Here is a 19,506-nt window from a genome sequence, read left to right as displayed (position 1 = left end):
CGTAGTAAAATAACATAAAGCTATTCTTTCCGCTCAATCCATCATAGAGTTCATACTAGAATAACACGTTAAGACACAAATCAACCAAAACCCTAATGTCACCTAGATACTCCATTGTCACCTCAAGTATCGGTGGGCATGATTATACGATATGCGTCACACAATCTCAGATTCATCCAACCAACATAAAAGTATTTCAAAGAGTGCCCCAAAGCTACTACTGGAGAGTCAAGAACGGGTGCCAACCCCTATGCATAGGTTCCCAATATCACGAAACCCGCAAGTTGATCACCAAAACATACATCAAGTGGCACATGATATCCCATTGTCACCGCAGATAATCACGGCAAGACATACATCAAGTGTTCTCATAAAAGACTCAATCCGATAAGATAACTTCAAAGGGGAAACTCAATTCATCACAAGAGAGTAGAGGGGGAGAAACATCATACGATACAACTACAATAGCAAAGCTCGGGATACATCAAGATCGTGCCATAGAGGAACACGAGAGAGAACACGAGAGAGAGAGATCAAACACATAGCTACTGGTACATACCCTCAGCCCCGAGGGTGAACTACTCCCTCCTCGTCATGGATAGCGCCAGGATGATGAAGATGGCCTCTGGTGATGGGATCCCCCTCCGGCAGGGTGCCGGAACAGGGTCCCGATTGGTTTTTGGTGGCTACAGAGGCTTGCGATGGTGGAACTCCTGATCTATCTTCTGTTCTGGAAGTTTTACGATACGTAGGTATATATGGGTGCAAGGGGTACGTCGGAGGAGCTACGGGGGCCCCACGAGGCAGGGGGCGCACTCGGGGGGAGGGGGGCACCCCCACCCTCGTGGATAGCCTGTATCTCCCCTGACGTGCACTCCAAGTTCCCTGGGTTGCTTTCCTTCAAAAAATAACTTCTCCAGTTGATTTCGTTCCGTTTTGACTCCGTCTGATATTCCTTTTCCTCGAAACACTGAAATAGGCATAAAACAGCAAATCTGGGTTGGGCCTCCGGTTAATAGGTTAGTCCCAAAAATAATATAAAAGTGGATAATAAAGCCCAATATTGCCTAAAACAATAGATAAAGTAGCATGGAGCAATCAAAAATTATAGATACGTTGGAGATGTATCAATGGCCGGATCATCCGGACCCCCATCCGCATCATACGGGCCTTGCCTGTGTGCACCGTTTCGGGCCGAGGCCCATGTAGCCATTCGGCCCCCCTGACTTACCCCTCCGTGGCTTAGACTATAAATAGACCTCCTCCTCCCCATTTCTAGGGTTAGCAAAGTGATAGCTCATTTGTATATGATCTTTGCTCCTACCACTCCTCCTCTTGAGAGAGAGAGAGAGACCACTACTCCATTGGAGGCCAAGACCTCCATCTAGGAGAAGATCCTGCGGGATATCATCAAGACCCCCTCATGGGAGGACCCCCCATCAAGACCTCCTCTTGGAGATGAACCTTACCTTGCACTACAAAAAAAAGACACATCCGTGACATTTCGGGCCGAACGAAAAAAATTATGTCATACGTATGATACTTCTATGACGATAATTGTGACAAAACCCGGTATCATCATAGATGTGGTGGGCCCCTACTTCTATGAAAAAAATCATGACATAAAATGGGCTTTTCGTCCTGGGCGGGATGGAGACGCAGCTGCATGACATTCTTTGGGCCGTCCATGATGGAATAAACCGTGGTAGAAGCAATGGCGAGGAAAATATCAGGGAGTTCCCGGTTACGGTGGGTGGTCAGGGGCCAAGCGATGCGCGTTTCTCTCATACACGTACGCGCGTGGGTGAGAGGCGTTGGGCTCTAACTGGACCCGAGCAAGGCATTTGCCTTACTGAACCCGAGCGATTGCACTGCAGGCTACGCATTACTGAACCCGAGCGATCGAGCGATTCCTTCGCTACTGCTGCTAACTGAAGCCGATTGATGCTGCCTCTGGATGAAAAGTGAGCGTTGTTGGGGGGTTTGGATGAACAGTTCCTGCTGGGGGTTGGATAAACAGGACCCCATGGTGTTGCCACTGGATGAATAGGACCCCGATCGATTGAGCCGGTTGGGCGTGGATGAATAGGATACCGTGGAGGGAAGGTTGAACAGTAGCCAGTGGAGGGCTGGTTGAACAGTAGTCGATGGACGGCTGGATGAACAGTAGCCTGTGGAGGGGTGATTGAATAGGACCCCGTGGACAGGGCTAGTTGTTCAGTAGCTGGTGGAGGAGTGAGCAGTCGAGGTTAGATGAACAAGAGCCCGTGGATGAATAGTCATAGGTGGATGTTGGAGGAGGTCGACGATGGATGAACAGTAGCCCATGGAGGCTGGAGGAGGTTGACGGTGGAGATGAACAGTATCCCATGGAGTCCCGTTTTGCGGTACGCCACACCCCTCCCGATGAACAGGACCCCCAGTTCGACCATAGCGCTCCAACACAAGTCCGTTTCCTCCGTTTTGCGGTACGCCACAGCCCTCCTGATTAATAGGACCCCGTTTCGGCCGTAGGAGGTCCAACAGAAATCCGTTTCCTCTATTTTGCAGTACGCCAGACCCCTCCCGATGAACAGGATCCTGTTTCGACCGTGGTCGGTCGAACACAAGGCCGTTTCCTTCGTTCTATGGTACGCCAAGCCTCGTTTCTATTGGATGTTCTGTCCAAGCCCTTCGATGAACATGATGAAGCATTCCGTTCTGACCCAGCCGGTTGGCTCCCCATGAACACGACAACGACACAGTTTCTCCGTTCTGACCCAGCCATGTACACGAGCCCTAGTCATACGTATGTGCGAGTAGGCATTCAAGACCCCGCCCGTATGTACGTATGTGACCGTATTTACTTTCTTGCACCCTGGCCACTATACGTATGTGTATATGCTACGTGCGCGCCTCTACTACGACACGTGCGCACCTCCACATCGACCAGTATGTACGTACACGTTCGTGACCAGAATGACAACGATATGTATGCTTCGATCAGGTGTGTCCTGACTGTCAAGCACTTCCTTGCATGCGAAGATGTAGCTGGTGGGTCCCAGCAGTCAGGGGGCAAATCGTGTTTTTGACCGTAATATGGACGCACTTCCTTGCATGCGAAGATGTAGCTGGTGGGTTCCAACAGTCAAGGGGAAGCGTTTTTTTCATGAAATACGGTGGCCCGTCCGGTGGGTCCCTTTTGTCAAGTGGAGGAATCATTATTTTGCGCGTAATAAGGAGGCACTTCCTTGTTGCTGCTATGGACCTAGCTGTCCATGTACAGTACTCTTACGATGGAAGTCGTTCCTTGACCACGTTGACCACACCGTGCCAAGAGCACCAGGGCGGTGGACGACAGCGAGGCCTAGGAAGGGGATGACACGGAGCCGGGGAAGACGCGACAGTGGAAGCCCATGTAGAGAGGAGTACGAGGGTTCACTGGTTCGGCTGCGGTGTGAGGCTGCCGTCATCGCACAATAACAGGGGTTGTGGGTGAGTGGATGGCCTGGCCAGTGGTGGGAGTAGTAGGGGGCGGTGAGGCCTCCGCGGCATCACAGCCTGCCATGGGAGGCAGGAGCACGCGACACGACCGGTGCTGGTTTGGGCGGCTGGAGCAAGAAGACCAGTGGTTGAAGAAGCACAACGACTGTTGGATGGACATCGTACGGTCACTGGAGCTAGAATTGTTCATATTGACTAAGTTGACAAAGCCCTCCGTCCCCGTCATCTTAGTAGGCCCACAAGTCAGCCTCCCACTATGGTGGGTCCCAGCTAGCAGGGGGTATTCATTTTTTGTGTGAAATAAGGAGGCACTTCCTGGCGTGTGAAGATATAGCTAGTGGGTTCCACCTGTCAGCGGGGGGGGGGACGTTTTTTCCCGAAATACAGAGGCCCTTCCGGTGGGTCCTAGCTGTCAGGTGGAGGAATCATTATTTTGCGTGTAATACGGAGGAATTTCCTTGCATGCGGCCATGGACCCAGCTGTCAGCCTCTCCACGTATAGTCCACTTCCGATGGATGTCGTTCATTGACCATGTTGACCAGGCCACGCCGAGAGCACCAGGGTGATGGACGACGACGAGGCCTAGGAAGGGAACGACACGGGGCCAGGGAAGACTCGGCAGTTGTTTCCCACGCGAAGGGGAGTATGAGGGTTTACTGGTTCGTTTGCCATCACCAGAGAATAACAGCAGGTGTGGGTGAGTAGAGGGATGGCTAGTCCAGCGATGGGAGTACTTTGGGGCGGTGAGGCCTGCGCGGCAGCATAGCCGGCCGCGGGAGGAGGGAGCAGGCAGTCCCGCCAGTGCTTGTTTGAGTGGCTGGAGCAGGAAGAGCAGAGATTGAAGAAGCACGACAGCCGTTGGATGGACATCCAACAATCACTGCTCTCGTGTGTTGACTAAGTTGACACGGCGTTGCATATGCGTCAGACTTTTTTTAGGAAAGCATACGCGTCAACCTGTAGTAGGTGCACAAGTCAGCCTCAAATCTGTGGAAAACACCATACAACCCATCTGCCATTATTTCTAATAATTTATAGCCCATTTGCTAATTCTTTTTTTTGAGGGAACCCATTTGCTAATTCTTAAGAATTTTTTTGGACCACATCTTCTTTTTGTTAGCATTACACCCCATAGTGTGGACACGGTTAAAAATTATACAAAATTTTGCATATTTCAGTGCGGTCAACTATTTTTAATCTCGAAATATCGATTGACATTCAAACTATTTTGAAAAAATAATTTATATAAATATAAAATCCAAATAATTGTCCACACATAAAAATCAATGGAATTTAAAATCTTGTAATGAAAAAAATTTGAAACTAATTCCCTGTTTGATGTGTTTTAAAAATGTACAACCCATTTCTGGGAAAACCGAATGAAACTGTCCTCGTCTTGAAAAGATTTGCAGCCCAGCAGGGCTGATAAAGCAAGTAGGCCTTGTTTGGGTATTTCTTTTAAAAAATAGAATTGGGCTAGCCATTTTCAGCAAGAAAAAAACGGCAACTGGGCTCATGATGTGGTAAACATAAATAAAACCCTGGCTAGACGGCCCCCCGCCCCTGCACAGCCCCGTTGTTACACTGACCCGTCGCTAAAACTAGTATAAATAACAACTGCTTGTTCCTCAAAAAAACTGCGGGACCTGCTGGGTCCCTGGTGTGAGCCGCTCGTAGTGTTTCTCTCGTTTATTGACTATGTTGACAATGGCGTGAGCCCCAGATGTCCAACCATTAGGAGGAACCATTTTTTGGGCTTGTAATAATGAGGCACTTGCTTGCATACTGCCATGACGCTGGTGGGTCCCTACTGTCATCCTCTCCACGTATATTCATCTCCTTGTTCCTCTCGGTTGTTGGCGACGTTGACAATTCAAGAGGGCGGCGCATCGCGCACGGCGAGGAACCAAGGCGGAGGATGACAGCAAGGCCTCGGATGGAACAAACAGGAGCCGTGGAAGATGTGTCGGTCCAGCCGCAGGCGGAGGGGAGTACGATGGTTTACTGGTTTGGGTGCGGGTGTATGTTGGGGCTGATGTCGCCGGAGAATAATAGGACGTGTGGGGGAATAGATGGAGGGACTGACCAACGTTGGAGGGTATGGTAGGGCGGTAGAGGTGCAGCCAGCCATGGGAGGCGGGAGCAGGCGGAACCGATGGGGTGTTTGGTTTGGGCGGCTGGAGGAAGAAGACAAGAGATAGAAGATACACGACAGATGTTGGATGTCAATCCAATGGCTGGTAGGCAGAATCGTTTGTTCATTGGCTAGTAAGTCGACACCATCTTGGATAGGCTATTTCCTCTGGGTCCCAAATGTCAGAATCCAAATCTGTCATGGTCATGCAGCCTTTCCTATGAAAATTTACAGCCCATTTGATGTGCTAGTTCGAAATAAGTTTGTGGGTGCTGGTGGGGGCTAATCACATGGCTTCTGTAATGCACAGTGAGCTCAAGCAGCCGGCGAGTGTGATGTTATTTCCCTTGGTTGGGATTTGTTACAATATTTCACTCTAAATCAAACGAATGGCAAGCCATTTTCCTTGTTTCAAAAAATATATATGACAGTCACAGCCGAGTTGAAAAGGGAAAGAACATCTAACTACAGCTTACAAACTGTACAGAAGCACGAGGGTTAACTGTTCATCGGGTTTAGACAAAACCCAGGTTGAAAAGGGCAACAACATCTAACTCCAGCACTGTTTTCGGCAGTCATAGTAAAATGGATCGGTCAGGTCCATAGAATGAACATCCTGGGTCGTAAAATTTACTAGATTATAACCATAATATGTTGCTAATAAGCCCGGTACATTCAGAAGCTCTTTTGCCCACCTGAAACTCCTTTTTTTGCTCTTCCACATACCCATCCGTCAAAACCATGCTGCTGATAAACTTAAGCCTGATGGACATTAGTAACCTCGCATTCAGCAAGAAGAATGTGACGAATCTAGTATTTGCATGGTTGGCTATATCGTTCTAGCGTTATTGTCTTCAATCGAATCTCGTGAGAAGTGAGAAAATCCCGGTGCTTAAGAATCCACCGATTGGTTATAAATTTCTTACCCCGTCCTTATGCCTAAATAGAAATGAAGATTGAAAAAAGTTAAGGTCTAAAAAAAGAGTGTCAAAAGAGCAACAGCTTGATAAAGGCGGGGTGTCTTGATCTTTCGATGAGATGATAACTACCGATTTGGTGGAGTCAACTTTGACGATCCGACTACAAACATGCACGACATTGCGCCTTAGCAATCGCTAAACCAATCTCCTGAGGTTACTAACGATGCCGCAAGCAGGATCAGCCTGACCACGAAGGTCTATTCCTGCAAGCAATCAAAGAAGAAGCAAGAATATGATAAAGCAATCTGAATATTGTGAATATTGATGAAGTATTGATAATGGTGGGGATCTGAAAGTGATCTTGGTCTGGTCGTTGGACACAAACGAAGTACACGAAGTTGCGTTGGCTAACTTTTAACTACACAAATACCAAAATCTAAATAGTGCCCTAAGGACTGTATATATGGAGGAAGAGAGGGGGAATTTCGTGGCCCTTGGTGGAGGGGTCCGAAACCAACCCTGTCTCTTCTTTCCCCACACATACAGACTCTAAAAATAGCCTATACTTATGTATTTTGAAATTACATGGGCCTGGCCCAATAAAAAGGTGATGCAGCACCTAGAATATCCTATGGACGAAATTTATGAAGTGGCATCTTGTATATTTCATCCAAGGCTTCATGCACTCATTATGGTGGCTTCAAAGTCCTGAAATCATCACTTGTAACTCCGTTCTAGTTCCCCTTGCGCATGCCATCATCTCCATGCTTGGTCTTGCTGTAGTGTTCATCCCTCTTATCCATGCCAGGCCCTTCATTTGTAAGCAAAACAAATGTATCCAATTTAGGCAGCATCATATTCTCATGAACATTAGAATCATTACCAAGAAACGAAAGTACCTGATAATTTAATTGGCGTGCGCGAGCTCTAGTAATTGGTCCAGTATATGTAGCAGTAGGGGTTGTGGGTGTAACAATGGTATTGATGTCCTCATCATCCTCCCCTTCTTGAAATGAAGTCGTCCTCGACGAAAGCTCATCTTCCTCACCCAAATAAGGCTTCAAATCTGCAATGTTAAAAGTGGGACTTGATGAGGATACAGACCTGGGGTAGGGTCATAGGCCTGACCTATACATCCTGCCCAAGGTCACTACCCTAGAAGAGAAGAAGTTCAAGAGGCAGCATGAGACCCCCAATCGAAGACATTGAGTGCAATCCACTCAACATCTTGTCACTCAGGAGTCTTCCTACCTACTGTCACTCGACCGTCCAGAGAATCAAGCGAGCTCCTGAAGACTAGGAGTCACTCGGCGTGACAACGGGCAGGCGTTCACTCCATAGTCTTTAAGGTCATTAACAACACTTAAGGCTGGCGTTACTAGTAATGCCCCCACTTTATGTACATTAAGTCCCTTGTAATGGAGGGTGGAGAGGATCCCGGCGAACTCTATATAAGCCACCCTCCTCCTCTGGCACAAGGGTTCGCACCCTCTGTAACATCACACATATAATCCAATCGACTGACTCCGAGCACCAAGACTAGGGTTGTTACTTCCTCAGAGAAGGGCCTGAACTCGTAAAACTCGTGTGTACACCTTCACCATAGCTGAGATCTTGCCTCTCCATACCTACCCCCCTTTCTACTGTCAGGCTTAGAACCACGACAAGACTAACCCCAAAACCTGCTGGCAGCTCAAGTTTATATGCATTATCATTATCGCGAAGACGGCGAAGATGGTGGCGGCGATCCGTCGCGCGTCCATGAGGAATACCATCCTGAACCCCTTTCTTCGCAGTACAGGGAAGAACTTTGTCGCCGCGACATGGATGCACTCCACACGCCCATCATTGGAGAAACCCCCAAGGCTCGGGCCTTGGAGGAGGTGTGCTTGGCTAATTTGGCTGAGCGCACTCGACTGGAGAACCTACAGCACGCTCTCGACGAGAGGTCTCGGGAGCGGGTCCCCGAGTCCAGTCGACGGCATCTTTTCCCGCCTCCACCTAAGGTATACCATACTCCGATTCAGAACCTCACAGCCGCGGCCCGTATAGCAGAGTCGACCCAACCTTCCCAGTCAGAGGATGGCAGAGGGTTGATGCAGATCTGGGCCTTGCTCTGGGCAGCAGGAGAGCAGAACACAGCAGTGTCTCAGTAGCGGAATAGGATTCACAGCAGATCCGTAGTTGCGGATACAGTTCAGTCAGGCCACAGCCCAAGATTGCCCCTGCGGCGTGAGGGCCGTGGACAGTATGATCGTCAGCTTGACCGCAACAATCGTCGTCGAGTGCCCATGCCTCCTCCTCCGAGCGCATCATATGTGCCTCGACAAAACGATGATAGACGCCATCACAGTGGCGAGCGCAGAGCACCAGTCGACCCAAGGGAGCCAGGCTTCGATGCGAGATCCATTCTCGTTCAAGGACTAGTCGACCGAAACAGAGCGCATAGAGAAGACCCTGGCAGAGTCGTCCAAGTGGCAGCAGAGTGCATGTTTCAGGTCCAGAGTGTTTCAGCAGAGCCATCAGGGTGGCAGTTATTCGTCCCAACTTCAGGTTGGCAACCGGAGTCAATAAGTTCACTAGAGAATCCAATCCTGAAACTTGGCTTGAGGATTACTAAGTGGCTGAAACGATGAGGTAGCAATGAAACATCTTCCACTGATGTTGGAAGGGTCGGCCCGAGCGTGGCTGACTAAGTTGACTCCAGGTAGTATATATAGTTGGGAAGAGCTGGCTTGAGTGTTCATCAGAACTTTTGAGGGCACTTGCAAGCGACCAGCATGATTGACCAAATTATAGCATTGTGTGCAAAAGCCGAGTGAGACTTTGAGAGACTTCATTCATAGGTGGACCACTCTGCATCACAGTGTTGAAAATGTATCAGAACATTAGGCAGTGTGTGCTTTCAAGGAAGGCGTCAAATACCGAGAGTTGGTCCTGAGGTTGGTTAGGATTGGAGATATGACTCTGACTCGGATGATGGAGATAGCCACCCGGTACGCTAATAGAGAAGAAGAGGACCGACTCTGTAGCGGGAAGAGTAAGCCAGTCGGCCAAGAGGCCGGTGGAGGTAATTCCAATTGGAAACAGAAGCGTAATGCCGAGCCGGCGGCACCCGGTGAGATTGCAGCAGTACCTCGAGGAAAGTTTCAGGGAAAACCTAAGGGGCCCTGGCCCCCTAAGAAGGTAAAGGATCAAGCAGGGAATGATGTGTTCGATTTGTCGTGTCACATCCACACGAAGAAAGATGAAGAAGGTAATCTGATTTACCCAAAGCATACCACTCGACAATGTCGACTCCTGATCCAGCAGTTCCGAGGAAAATAGCCCAGTGAGAAGGAGAAAGAGTCAGACAAAGATGAGGATGAAGAGGGAGACGACGGTTATCCCAAAGTCAATTCCACCCTCATGATTTTTGCTGATGTCGAGAGCAAGAGTCGGTTGAAAGTTATCAATATAGAAGTGAATATGGTCGCTCCGGCAGCGATGACCACATACCTGAAATGGTCTTAGACAGCCATCACATTCGACCAGTCTGACCATCCTGCTCATGTAGCCACCCCCGGGAGGCAAGCACTAGTGGTCGACACCGTGGTCGGGGGCACTCGACTGACTAAAGTGCTGATGGACGGTGGTAGCAGTCTGAATATCCTTTATGCTGAAACCTTGAAGGGGATGGGCATTCCAATGTCCAAACTCAGCGAGAGCAATATGAGTTTCCATGGTGTTATCCCCGGAAAGAAGGCCGAATCACTCGGCCAGATCACTCTCGATGTGGTTTTCTATGATTCGAAACATTACTGTAAGGAAAAGTTGACATTTGAAGTCGTGGATTTCCAGAGTGCTTATCATGCCATTCTGGGTAGGCCTGCCTATGCACCTTTTATGGCTCGACCATGTTACATATACGTGAAGTCGAAGATGCCTAGCCCCAAAGGTGTGATCACAGTTACTGGCAATCGGCAGAAAGCAGAGGAATGCTTCTAGAAAGGTTCCAAAATTGCTGATGCGCAGATGGCTGCAGTTGAACTTCAAGAGTATCAGAAGAATGCAGATCCGAGTGATTTGCTCCGAGCCAAGAAGCCTGCCACGGATTCTGCATTTCGGTCGTCTAGTGAAACGAAGTCGATTCATATTCACCCGACTGATCCCAATGCCGCGCCGACTCATATATCAACGACACTCGACAGCAAATAGGAAGAAGCGCTCATCCAGTTCCTCTGTGAGAACTGGGACATCTTTGCATTGAAACCCTCTGACATGCCGGGTGTACCCAGAGGACTGGCTGAGCACCGTTTGCGAGTTGACCCCAAGGCAAAACCCGTAAAAGAGCACCTTCGGTGGTCCGTCGTGCAGAAGAGGAAAGTGATTGGCGAAGAAGTGGCTCGGCTGCTAGTAGTAGAGTTCATCTGTGAGATCTACCACTCCGAGTGTCTTGCCAATGTAGTCATGGTCCCTAAGAAGGATGATTTACTTCGTATGTGCATTGATTTCAAGCATATCAGTCGGTCCTACCCGAAAGAACACTTCCCTCTCCCCTGCATCAATCAGATTGTTGACTCGACTGCGGAATGTCAAGACCATTGCTAAGTGCCTTGCTGATGAGCTGATCAGTGGTGCTCAAGGTTCGTCCCACTGGCCGACTGCTGATTCTTCTTTAGAAGCTGCACCAAGCAAACAGAAACCAATCCGAGAGAAGAACGTATTTCACTCAAAGATAAATGCAACATATTCGAAGATAAATCCAAAGATTCCTAACTGCAGATTAAAGTACTCGGGCGTCAGGCCCGAAGGAGTTTTAACGATTACAAAAGCACTCGGCATTCCGACGCAAATAAAGGTGAAGCATAATGTTTTTCAGTCACTCGGCGGGGGAAGGACTGGCCGGATCGCAGAAGCTGTCGGGGTCGATGCTGTCGGCAATACGAGTGGCTGCCTCGAGGAAGGTGCCCATGAAGGACTGGAAGGAGTGCTTCTTAGTATTCGCTACCTTGAGGGCAGCCAACTTGTCTTCCTTAGCCTCCTTGAAGTGCACTCAGACCAATGACAAGGCGACATCAGCACCACAACGAGTAGAGGACTTCTTCCACTCCTGCACTCGGCCTGGAATCTGATTAAGTCGAGTCATCAGCGACTCGAGGTCTTGAGAAAGTTCCGCCCGAGGCCAGAGTTTAGCGTCCACTCGGGTCATCGCCGCCTTCAGTCGAGCCAGATAAGTGACTACACCATCCAACCGTGACTCCAATCGCAGCAGGTTCATTGCAACATCATCTTTCATGGGACAATTGATGGGGTCGGGACCTGTCTCGACCCGCCCGGTTTGAGCTTCAAAGTTCTGACAAAGTTATGTCCAATCATGAAAAATTATGAGTCGACAATATAACAACAAACTTCAGTCGACGTCAAATTAACCAGCCGAATGATCATACCTTCAAGCTTCAGAACAAGTTTCGCGGCAAGTTGTTCCAGATAGGACTCTAGCTTGTCTGTCTTGGTTCTGAGGCCGCCAACTTCAGTGGTCAGGTTCTCCTTGTCCTTCCTTAGCTGCTCGACTTCTTGATTACCTTCCGAGATGGCGTTCTTCAACTTCGTGTTCTCCTCCTCCAATTTGCCGACTAAAGCCAGCTTCTGGTCCGCAAGCTTCGTCTTCTCACGTGCTTCCTTCTGAGCAGCAGCAAGGTCCAGGTCCTTCTTCTCCGAAGCCTCCTTCATCCTCTCTAAAGAAACAACACTCTTCAAACGAGCCTGAAGTTGGCGATTTTCACTACGCACATCTGCTTGTGTGAATTCACTCGGTTCAAAGAGACTGGAAGAAAAAGTAGTGCGAAGTGCGAGCTACAAAGCAGACAAGATGGTCGAATGATTACCTCACGTAATGGCCGTCTCTTGTTGAGAAGTCTTGAGATTCTTCTTTGCGAGTTCAAGGTCAAGTTCAACGCTGATATGCTTCTTCTTTAATTCGGAAAGTCGAGCTCCAAGATCACAAGACCTCTGTAGTCAGCAAGAGAGATATGTCAGTCGACAGAAATAAGAGACAGTGACAAGGAAAAGTTACTCTAAGACTACTGCCGAATCAAATATTCAACAGTCTCGGGAACTACACCCAGTGGGTGCACTTAGCGTGCCCCCACTAGTTCAGATCAATACTCAGCAGGGTCTGCCCAGCGTGAGTTTGAAAAAAAAGAAGTCAGAGAATACATCATAAGACCTCAGTCAACTGCCAGCAGTCGACCGTGGTCTCGGGGACTACACCTAGTGGGTCCACTCGACGTGCCCCCACTGATTCGAATAGTTTACTGAGACTCAGCTCGTGGCGAGCGGAGTGGAAGATTTCCTAAACTCTATACAAAAGAACACCCAGTGGGTGATCAGATATAAAACAACACTCAAAAATTCAGTCGGAGTTTTGCTGACCTGAACATTGGTCTGAATGGCAGAGCTAGCGTTGTAAGCCACCTGACTAGCTTCATGCATCACCTTCACCTGCTCCATGACAAGGTTCACCTAACGAAGAGCTTCCCTAGCTGCACTCGGCAAGTCGTCTGGGGTCTGATACGCGGCAAAGAGTGATGGCTCCAAGGTAGTCGAAGCAGTTACTGGGTCGGACGCGTGGAATTGCACCGTAGTGGTAGGAGTATGTGTAGTCGATCCCGACGGATGATCAGTCGTCAGCGGGCTGGCGAATGTGACGTTGGTCCAAACCGGCCCTCCGGAACGTTCGACCACCGCCTCAAGCGCCAGCGTCGACTGAGGGACTTGAATTTCAAGCCTCGTCCTGCTCGAGCTTCCACTCTTCTTCCTCCTCTCCTATAGAGGCGCTTCTTCTTCATCATCAGGGAGCACAATGATTTCTTGCGGAGCTACAGAAAAGGAGAAATATCAAATATTCAGCCGATTGACTATCCACTCGACTAAATGAAACTTGGTAGAATGGACTTACCAGCCGGAGAGGTGGCCTCCTCGTCTCCCGGTGCCTTGTTGACATCCATGTCAGTAGCAGCAGAGGTGAGACTAGAAAGATGCAGAATTCAATTGGTCAGAATAGAAGTTTCAGTCGGTCTGTATAAACACAAGTGTGATACTCACCCCGAAGCCACTAGGACGTCCATCTTGATCCGCGGCAAAGTCTTCCGAGTCTTGGGAGGAGCAATCTTGGGCTGCTTGGTGATCTTCTCTGTCGGCTCCGGAGTCGACGCCCGAGTGCGCTTCTGAGCGTGAGTACTCGGAGCCACGTTCTTCCCGCGCCCTCCCGTCGGGTCGTGTTGCTGCTTGGATCGGTGCTCGAAACGTGGCGGCGAGTCGACTTCTTCCTCGTCGTCTGACTCCTTGCTCTCCTCCTCCTCCTCTTCATTCGAAGACTCCTAGTCGCCGCTCTCGTCTGCGCTGGCCTCTTCCTCCTGGCCCTGCTCCAGGGCTTGTTCATCGTTGGGCATAGAATACATCTCGGTGAAAACCTACAAGACAAAAAGTCAAGTAAAAGTCAGTCGACATCAAGGGCAGTTGGAACATATACGGCAGGCGGTTGGAATAAAAGGGAATACCTTGTCGGGTGGATTATCGTCTCTGAAAGGGATGACTCTCCTGGATCCTCTGGAATTGTCCTAATTGCCTGTGATACTCCGCAACCACATGGCCACGGTCTCAGACGACACTTCCTTTGGGTGGACCCGAGCGGTGTCTTCAGGTCCAGAGTACAACCACATAGGATGATCACGAGCCTGGAGAGGCTGGATGCGTCGACTGAGAAACACTTCCAGTAGGTCTAGGCTGGTGACACCCTCGTTGATAAGATGGACCACTTTCTCCACCAGCATCTTCATCTCCACGTTCTCGGCAGCGGTCACTTTGAGTGGGGAAGGAGTCTGAACGCGGTCAAATGTGAAGTGGGGGAGGTCGGTTGACTGACCTGGGGCTGCGGCGTCCTGGCAGTAGAACCAGGTCGACTGCCAACCTCTAACCGATTCAGGGAGAGTCATAGCATGGAAAGAACTCCTATGCCTTTTTTGGATACCTAAACCCCCGCACATCTGGATGACATTGGTCTTTGAGTCACTCGACTTTGCTATTTTAACCGACTGAGAGCGGATGGTGAAGATGTGTTTGAAAACACCCCAGTGCGGTCGACACCCCAAGAAGTTTTCACACATCGACACGAAGGCGGCCAGATACGTGATGGTGTTGGGAGAAAAATGGTGGAGTTGGGCACCGAAGAAATTCAAGAATCCCGGAAGAAGGGGTGCGGAGGAAGCGAAAAACCCCGGTCGACATGGGTGGCGAGCAGTATGGACTCACCAGGTCGAGGCTGAGGCTCCATATCCCCCTCCGGCAACCTTGCTGCTCCCTTGGCGATCAGCCCGGACTCCACCAGCTCGTCCAGATCTTCCAGCTGATTCGAAGACCGGATCCAATTGCCCTGGATCCAGCCCGGTGGCAGCCCCGCGCGCGATGATGACCGGCGGTGCTGCTTTTTGCCCTTCGCCGCCCCCTTCGCCTTCTTTGAATGCTCTAGCGCTGCCGTCTTGTCCTTCACCATGGCGGCGGAGCGGCAGTGTCGGAACAGAAGAGCTGGGCATGGCGGAGAAGTGGAGGAAGAAGAAGGAGAAACAAGCATGCACAGTGCAGACATCTCGGCCTCGCGACCTTATAAAGGGTTGCTTCCGAGTGGCTGATGCGTGGAACCAGGCAATCCTGTCAAATCCCACAACAGTCGGGCGCAACGTATGTAGCAACCAGTTTTCTAGGATATTAATTTCCTAGAAAATGGCCCTTGTGCTCACCAGCCCAAGGATTACTATTAGCTGATGAGACACCAACTTAATACAGAAACTCCAAGCAAAATACATAATATGTAGTACAAGACCATTCTGGCCTATGAGTACAACACAAGGTTTCTAGTGGCTGATGGCGGAAGCGGTTTGTGGTTTATCAACGCCTATGGGACTCCATTTCCCACAGGAACAGCTGACCTGGATAACTCCTATCTTTGCGAGGCTGCTATCATCATTGTGCAGGTTCCGGGGCTGTCATCGCAATGCTCCTCTCCATGCAAGAAATCTGGCCAAGACAATAGCCAGGGACAAGTCAATGAGTACTTTTGAATGTACTCGCACACATTATAAACACATGCATGATATAACAAATGATAATCATGGTCTGAAATATTCTATGACCACAACATCAGTCACAAAATAAAATCCATGATGCACGCAAGCAGGTTATTCATATACAACATGAATAGGCAATAATGGAGTATAAATGCAACAATCGGGTGTTTGAAGTGACGCCTCGAAAGGATAATAATTTAAAGCATGCCTCAGTCGGGCGTCTGAGTGACACCACATAAAGGGCTTATAAGTAGTTTAAATAACAAGCATGCCACAGTCGGGCGTCTGAGCGACACCACCTAAAGGGCTTATAAGTAATTTAAATGACAAGCATGCCACAGTCGGGCGTATGAGCGATACCATATAAAGGGCTTATAAGTAATTTAAATAACAAGCATGCCACAGTCGGGCGTCTGAGCGACACCACATAAAGGGCTTATAAGCAATTTAAATAACAAGCATGCCACAGTCGGGCGTCTAAGCAACACCACATAAAGGGCTTATAAGTAATTTAATCACAGTGAATATCCAGGAGGTAGAACCGTCCCAGGGATACTCAATAATTCAAATAATGTAAATGGTTAGTCTAAAATAATAGTAATCATGATCATCATGAGTCACAAGTCATGATCCATGTTCTGGTTTGGCAGTTTTTCCTTCGAAGACCGACACTAAGACCGACACTTGACCCATCCTAGACTGTAGTCCTTAACCATGGACACGGCTATTCGAATAGATGTAATCTCTGCAGAGGGTGTACTCTTTATCCACGAGTAATGGATTCCGTTAGTCCATCGGGACTAATTCCGTCTACGGTCTTTTAATTGAAAACAGACCTGACCGCACACACCAGCCTGACTTACCGGTGTCTGGAATCACCCACGACACTCGTTAAGCAAAACTCTAAGTGGGGAGGCTACAACCTCGACTAGCATGGGATCACAAAATTTATAAAGCGCGCAAACTAGGGGAGCTACCCCCTCGGCTACAACCGGAAACACCGATGCCCCCGGACCAGGTGGCATGTCTACCGGATGCAGCCGGTATCCTCCACCATGGCCTCTCTGTACGGTGTGTGATAGAAAGGGGTTGACAATTTACTGAACCGTACCCTACCTATGGCAGGGACAAGTGGTAGTACGAAACAAGTATGGGGGTTACTAGAACAAGACTCGATCTACGGTCGACTCAGGAGGTTAGGACATTTCCTACATGATAAGCATAAGAAATATATTTCACACCATTCAAATAGAATTACCACTCGTCATACCTCACCATGCCTTACCGGACATAACCATCTCGGCAAGAACTAGAGACAAGTTCATGTCTACCCAAGACAGAGCCTTTCCCGGATTCCTCCGATAGGCATAAAAGGCATACGAGGGTGATTACTATCAGAAGCATATCAAATTCCAACAACAAGGAATCATCATTATGTACTCATGAATGTGATCATAACACCACATAAAATATCGAATTCTTCTTGTCAAGGTGATGTCGCATTTGCATCAAATGACTCACAACAAATATTATGCCGGGGTTCAGAATGCTTTCCTTCAAGAGTATGCAAGTGGGGTGCACTTTTTGAAAGCTGCCTTCTTCTTCAAAAATCTTCTAGGTTTACGCTTTCACTTATGCCAGCGTGGATCGACTCGTGGGTCACTGACAGTGGGTCCCTTGGGCCCACTGGTCAGGTTTGACCAGTCGCCCGCGCCTCCTTTCTCCTTTGGCCGGGCAGAGGCGGGGCTTCGGCGATCGCCGTCGACGAACGACAGATCCCCACGGGACTCTGAGGGCAGGGATGGATCCGCCAGTCCAGGGCGGTCCTCCCAGTGGTCCCTAGGTTGGCGGGGGTGGAGGGGGTTCGCCGGTGGCGAGCTCCGCGGCGGACGGTGGCTTCGGGAGGGTTTCGGGTTTCGAGCTACGATGGTTTCCGATCGGGTTTGAGAGGTGGGGTGGCTACGCAAGGTCAAGGGGAGTCGGACGGTGGCACTGGTTGGTCTTGGGAGGCTCTACTCGTGACGAACGGGACCGGAGCGTGGTGGCAGCCGAACTTACCCGAGACAGGGAAGACGGCCTCCCCCCATCGATTGCTGGCTACGGGAGCACTAGAGGGATGGCTCGAGGTCGCCTAAGGGTTTGGTTGAGCTCGAGGGCTCCTATTTATAGGCGGCCGAGGTCGGTTCGACGACGGCAGTGGATACGAACAGTGAACCTCCATTCTGTAGCCAGGGGGCGCGTGGTGATGGCGGACGGGGTCTGGCAGGGCGAGTGGATGAGCTTGAGCTACTGCAGGGGCGAGCTGGCGCACGGCTGTGGCTCGGGCAGCGCCGTCCATGGCAGGGGCCTGCTACGGACACCGGAGTGCCGCCAAGGTGGCTCTAACGGCGGCGCTGTAGGGCGCCAGGGGTGACTTGGAGGGTTCTGGTGAGCGGGTGAGGACATGGCGTGGCTCTGCGGGCGAGCAATGGCCAGGGGCGCGGGGTGGGCGAACGCGGTGGCTCGGGCGCACACACGTGCAAAACACGCACTCTGGCCGCGCCCAGTGCACACACACTAGGTGCTCGGCAAAATGCAAAGGCAAGTTAGAGGGCTAGGAAGAGGCTGGGGATTAACAGGTCTAGGTTAGAGGTGGCTAGGAGGTTAGTGGATATGATGGTTGGGTCAGGGGACCAAGTTCATAACACAAACTAAAAAATATGCTAAATTTGGCCATGCACACAAGGTGCTTAACAGAATGCCATGGGCTACTAGGCATCACTTGGGGTGGCCAAAAACTCCAGATCAAAGTCTCTTTAGGAGATAAAGAGTGTGGCAAGGTTAGTGTGACAAAAACAAAAACTCCCTAGTGCAAGTTTTTGAGAAAACCAATTCTGGACAGAAAATAAAGGCTATTATTGCATGGACCAAAAGTATCCCAATGGGTCCAATCTCCTGTACTTAAGGGTTTGGTTGGGTGGACTATAAGCAGGAAAGATCTCATGGGCACTAGAGTAAAACAAAATAGGGTTGCAGTAGAAATTACCAAATTGGACCAGAGAGAAAAAGATGATGTTTTGCTCAAATTTTTCATAGAACACCAGTGGGTCTTTACATATAAATGAATTATATAATTCTACTAACATCTCCCAACTTTGGTGAAATTTTTAAAAATATATTTAAATAGGTTGTAGTGCAAAATCACAAACTGGACCAATTTTGAAAACTTGGGGTAGAGCTCAAAATCTCCAAATGACTAAAAGATATTATTGCACAAAAGTGATGTTGGAACATCACATGACATCCCCAAATTTTGGTGGGAATTTTAAAGAGGTATTTAAAAGGGTTGTAGTGCAAAAGAGGCTCTAAGGCTTATGAGAAACCATTTTAAAAGAATTAAAGTCTAGGAAAAATAATTATAGAAATAATCCACTGATAAAAGAAATGTTTTCTTGAGAGGGTATACAAGTCCAACAACATTTTTGAAAAGTTTCCTATTTGGAGGAAAACTCCACAACTCAGAAGAAAAGAGTGGTTCTGAATCAAAAGAAAATCCAAAAAAATAAAAATTTTAATTCACCAAGACAAAATTTTAATTGATAAATCATGGTTAAATTTTTGGGGTGTTACAACACTACCCCCCTTAAGAAAAATCTCGTCCTTGAGATTTGCTAAGGGCTGTTTTGAAAATATTACTCCTACCATCTCAAAGTAAAATCACAAAAATAAGCATCCTACTCATGCAATTAAAACGTGGCTACAGTAAGTGGGTAATTAAGTGGTGTAAAGCTACAGTGTGGCATACTGGCGCTGCGTCGAAAAATCTATGGTTGGGGAAAACGAGGAATTTCTACTTTTGGTTACAGTAAATTTAGAATAAATTTC

This window comes from Triticum aestivum, chromosome 7B (genome assembly GCF_018294505.1).
Source record: "Triticum aestivum cultivar Chinese Spring chromosome 7B, IWGSC CS RefSeq v2.1, whole genome shotgun sequence".
Lineage (NCBI taxonomy): Eukaryota > Viridiplantae > Streptophyta > Magnoliopsida > Poales > Poaceae > Triticum > Triticum aestivum.
This window is presented reverse-complemented; position numbering follows the sequence as displayed.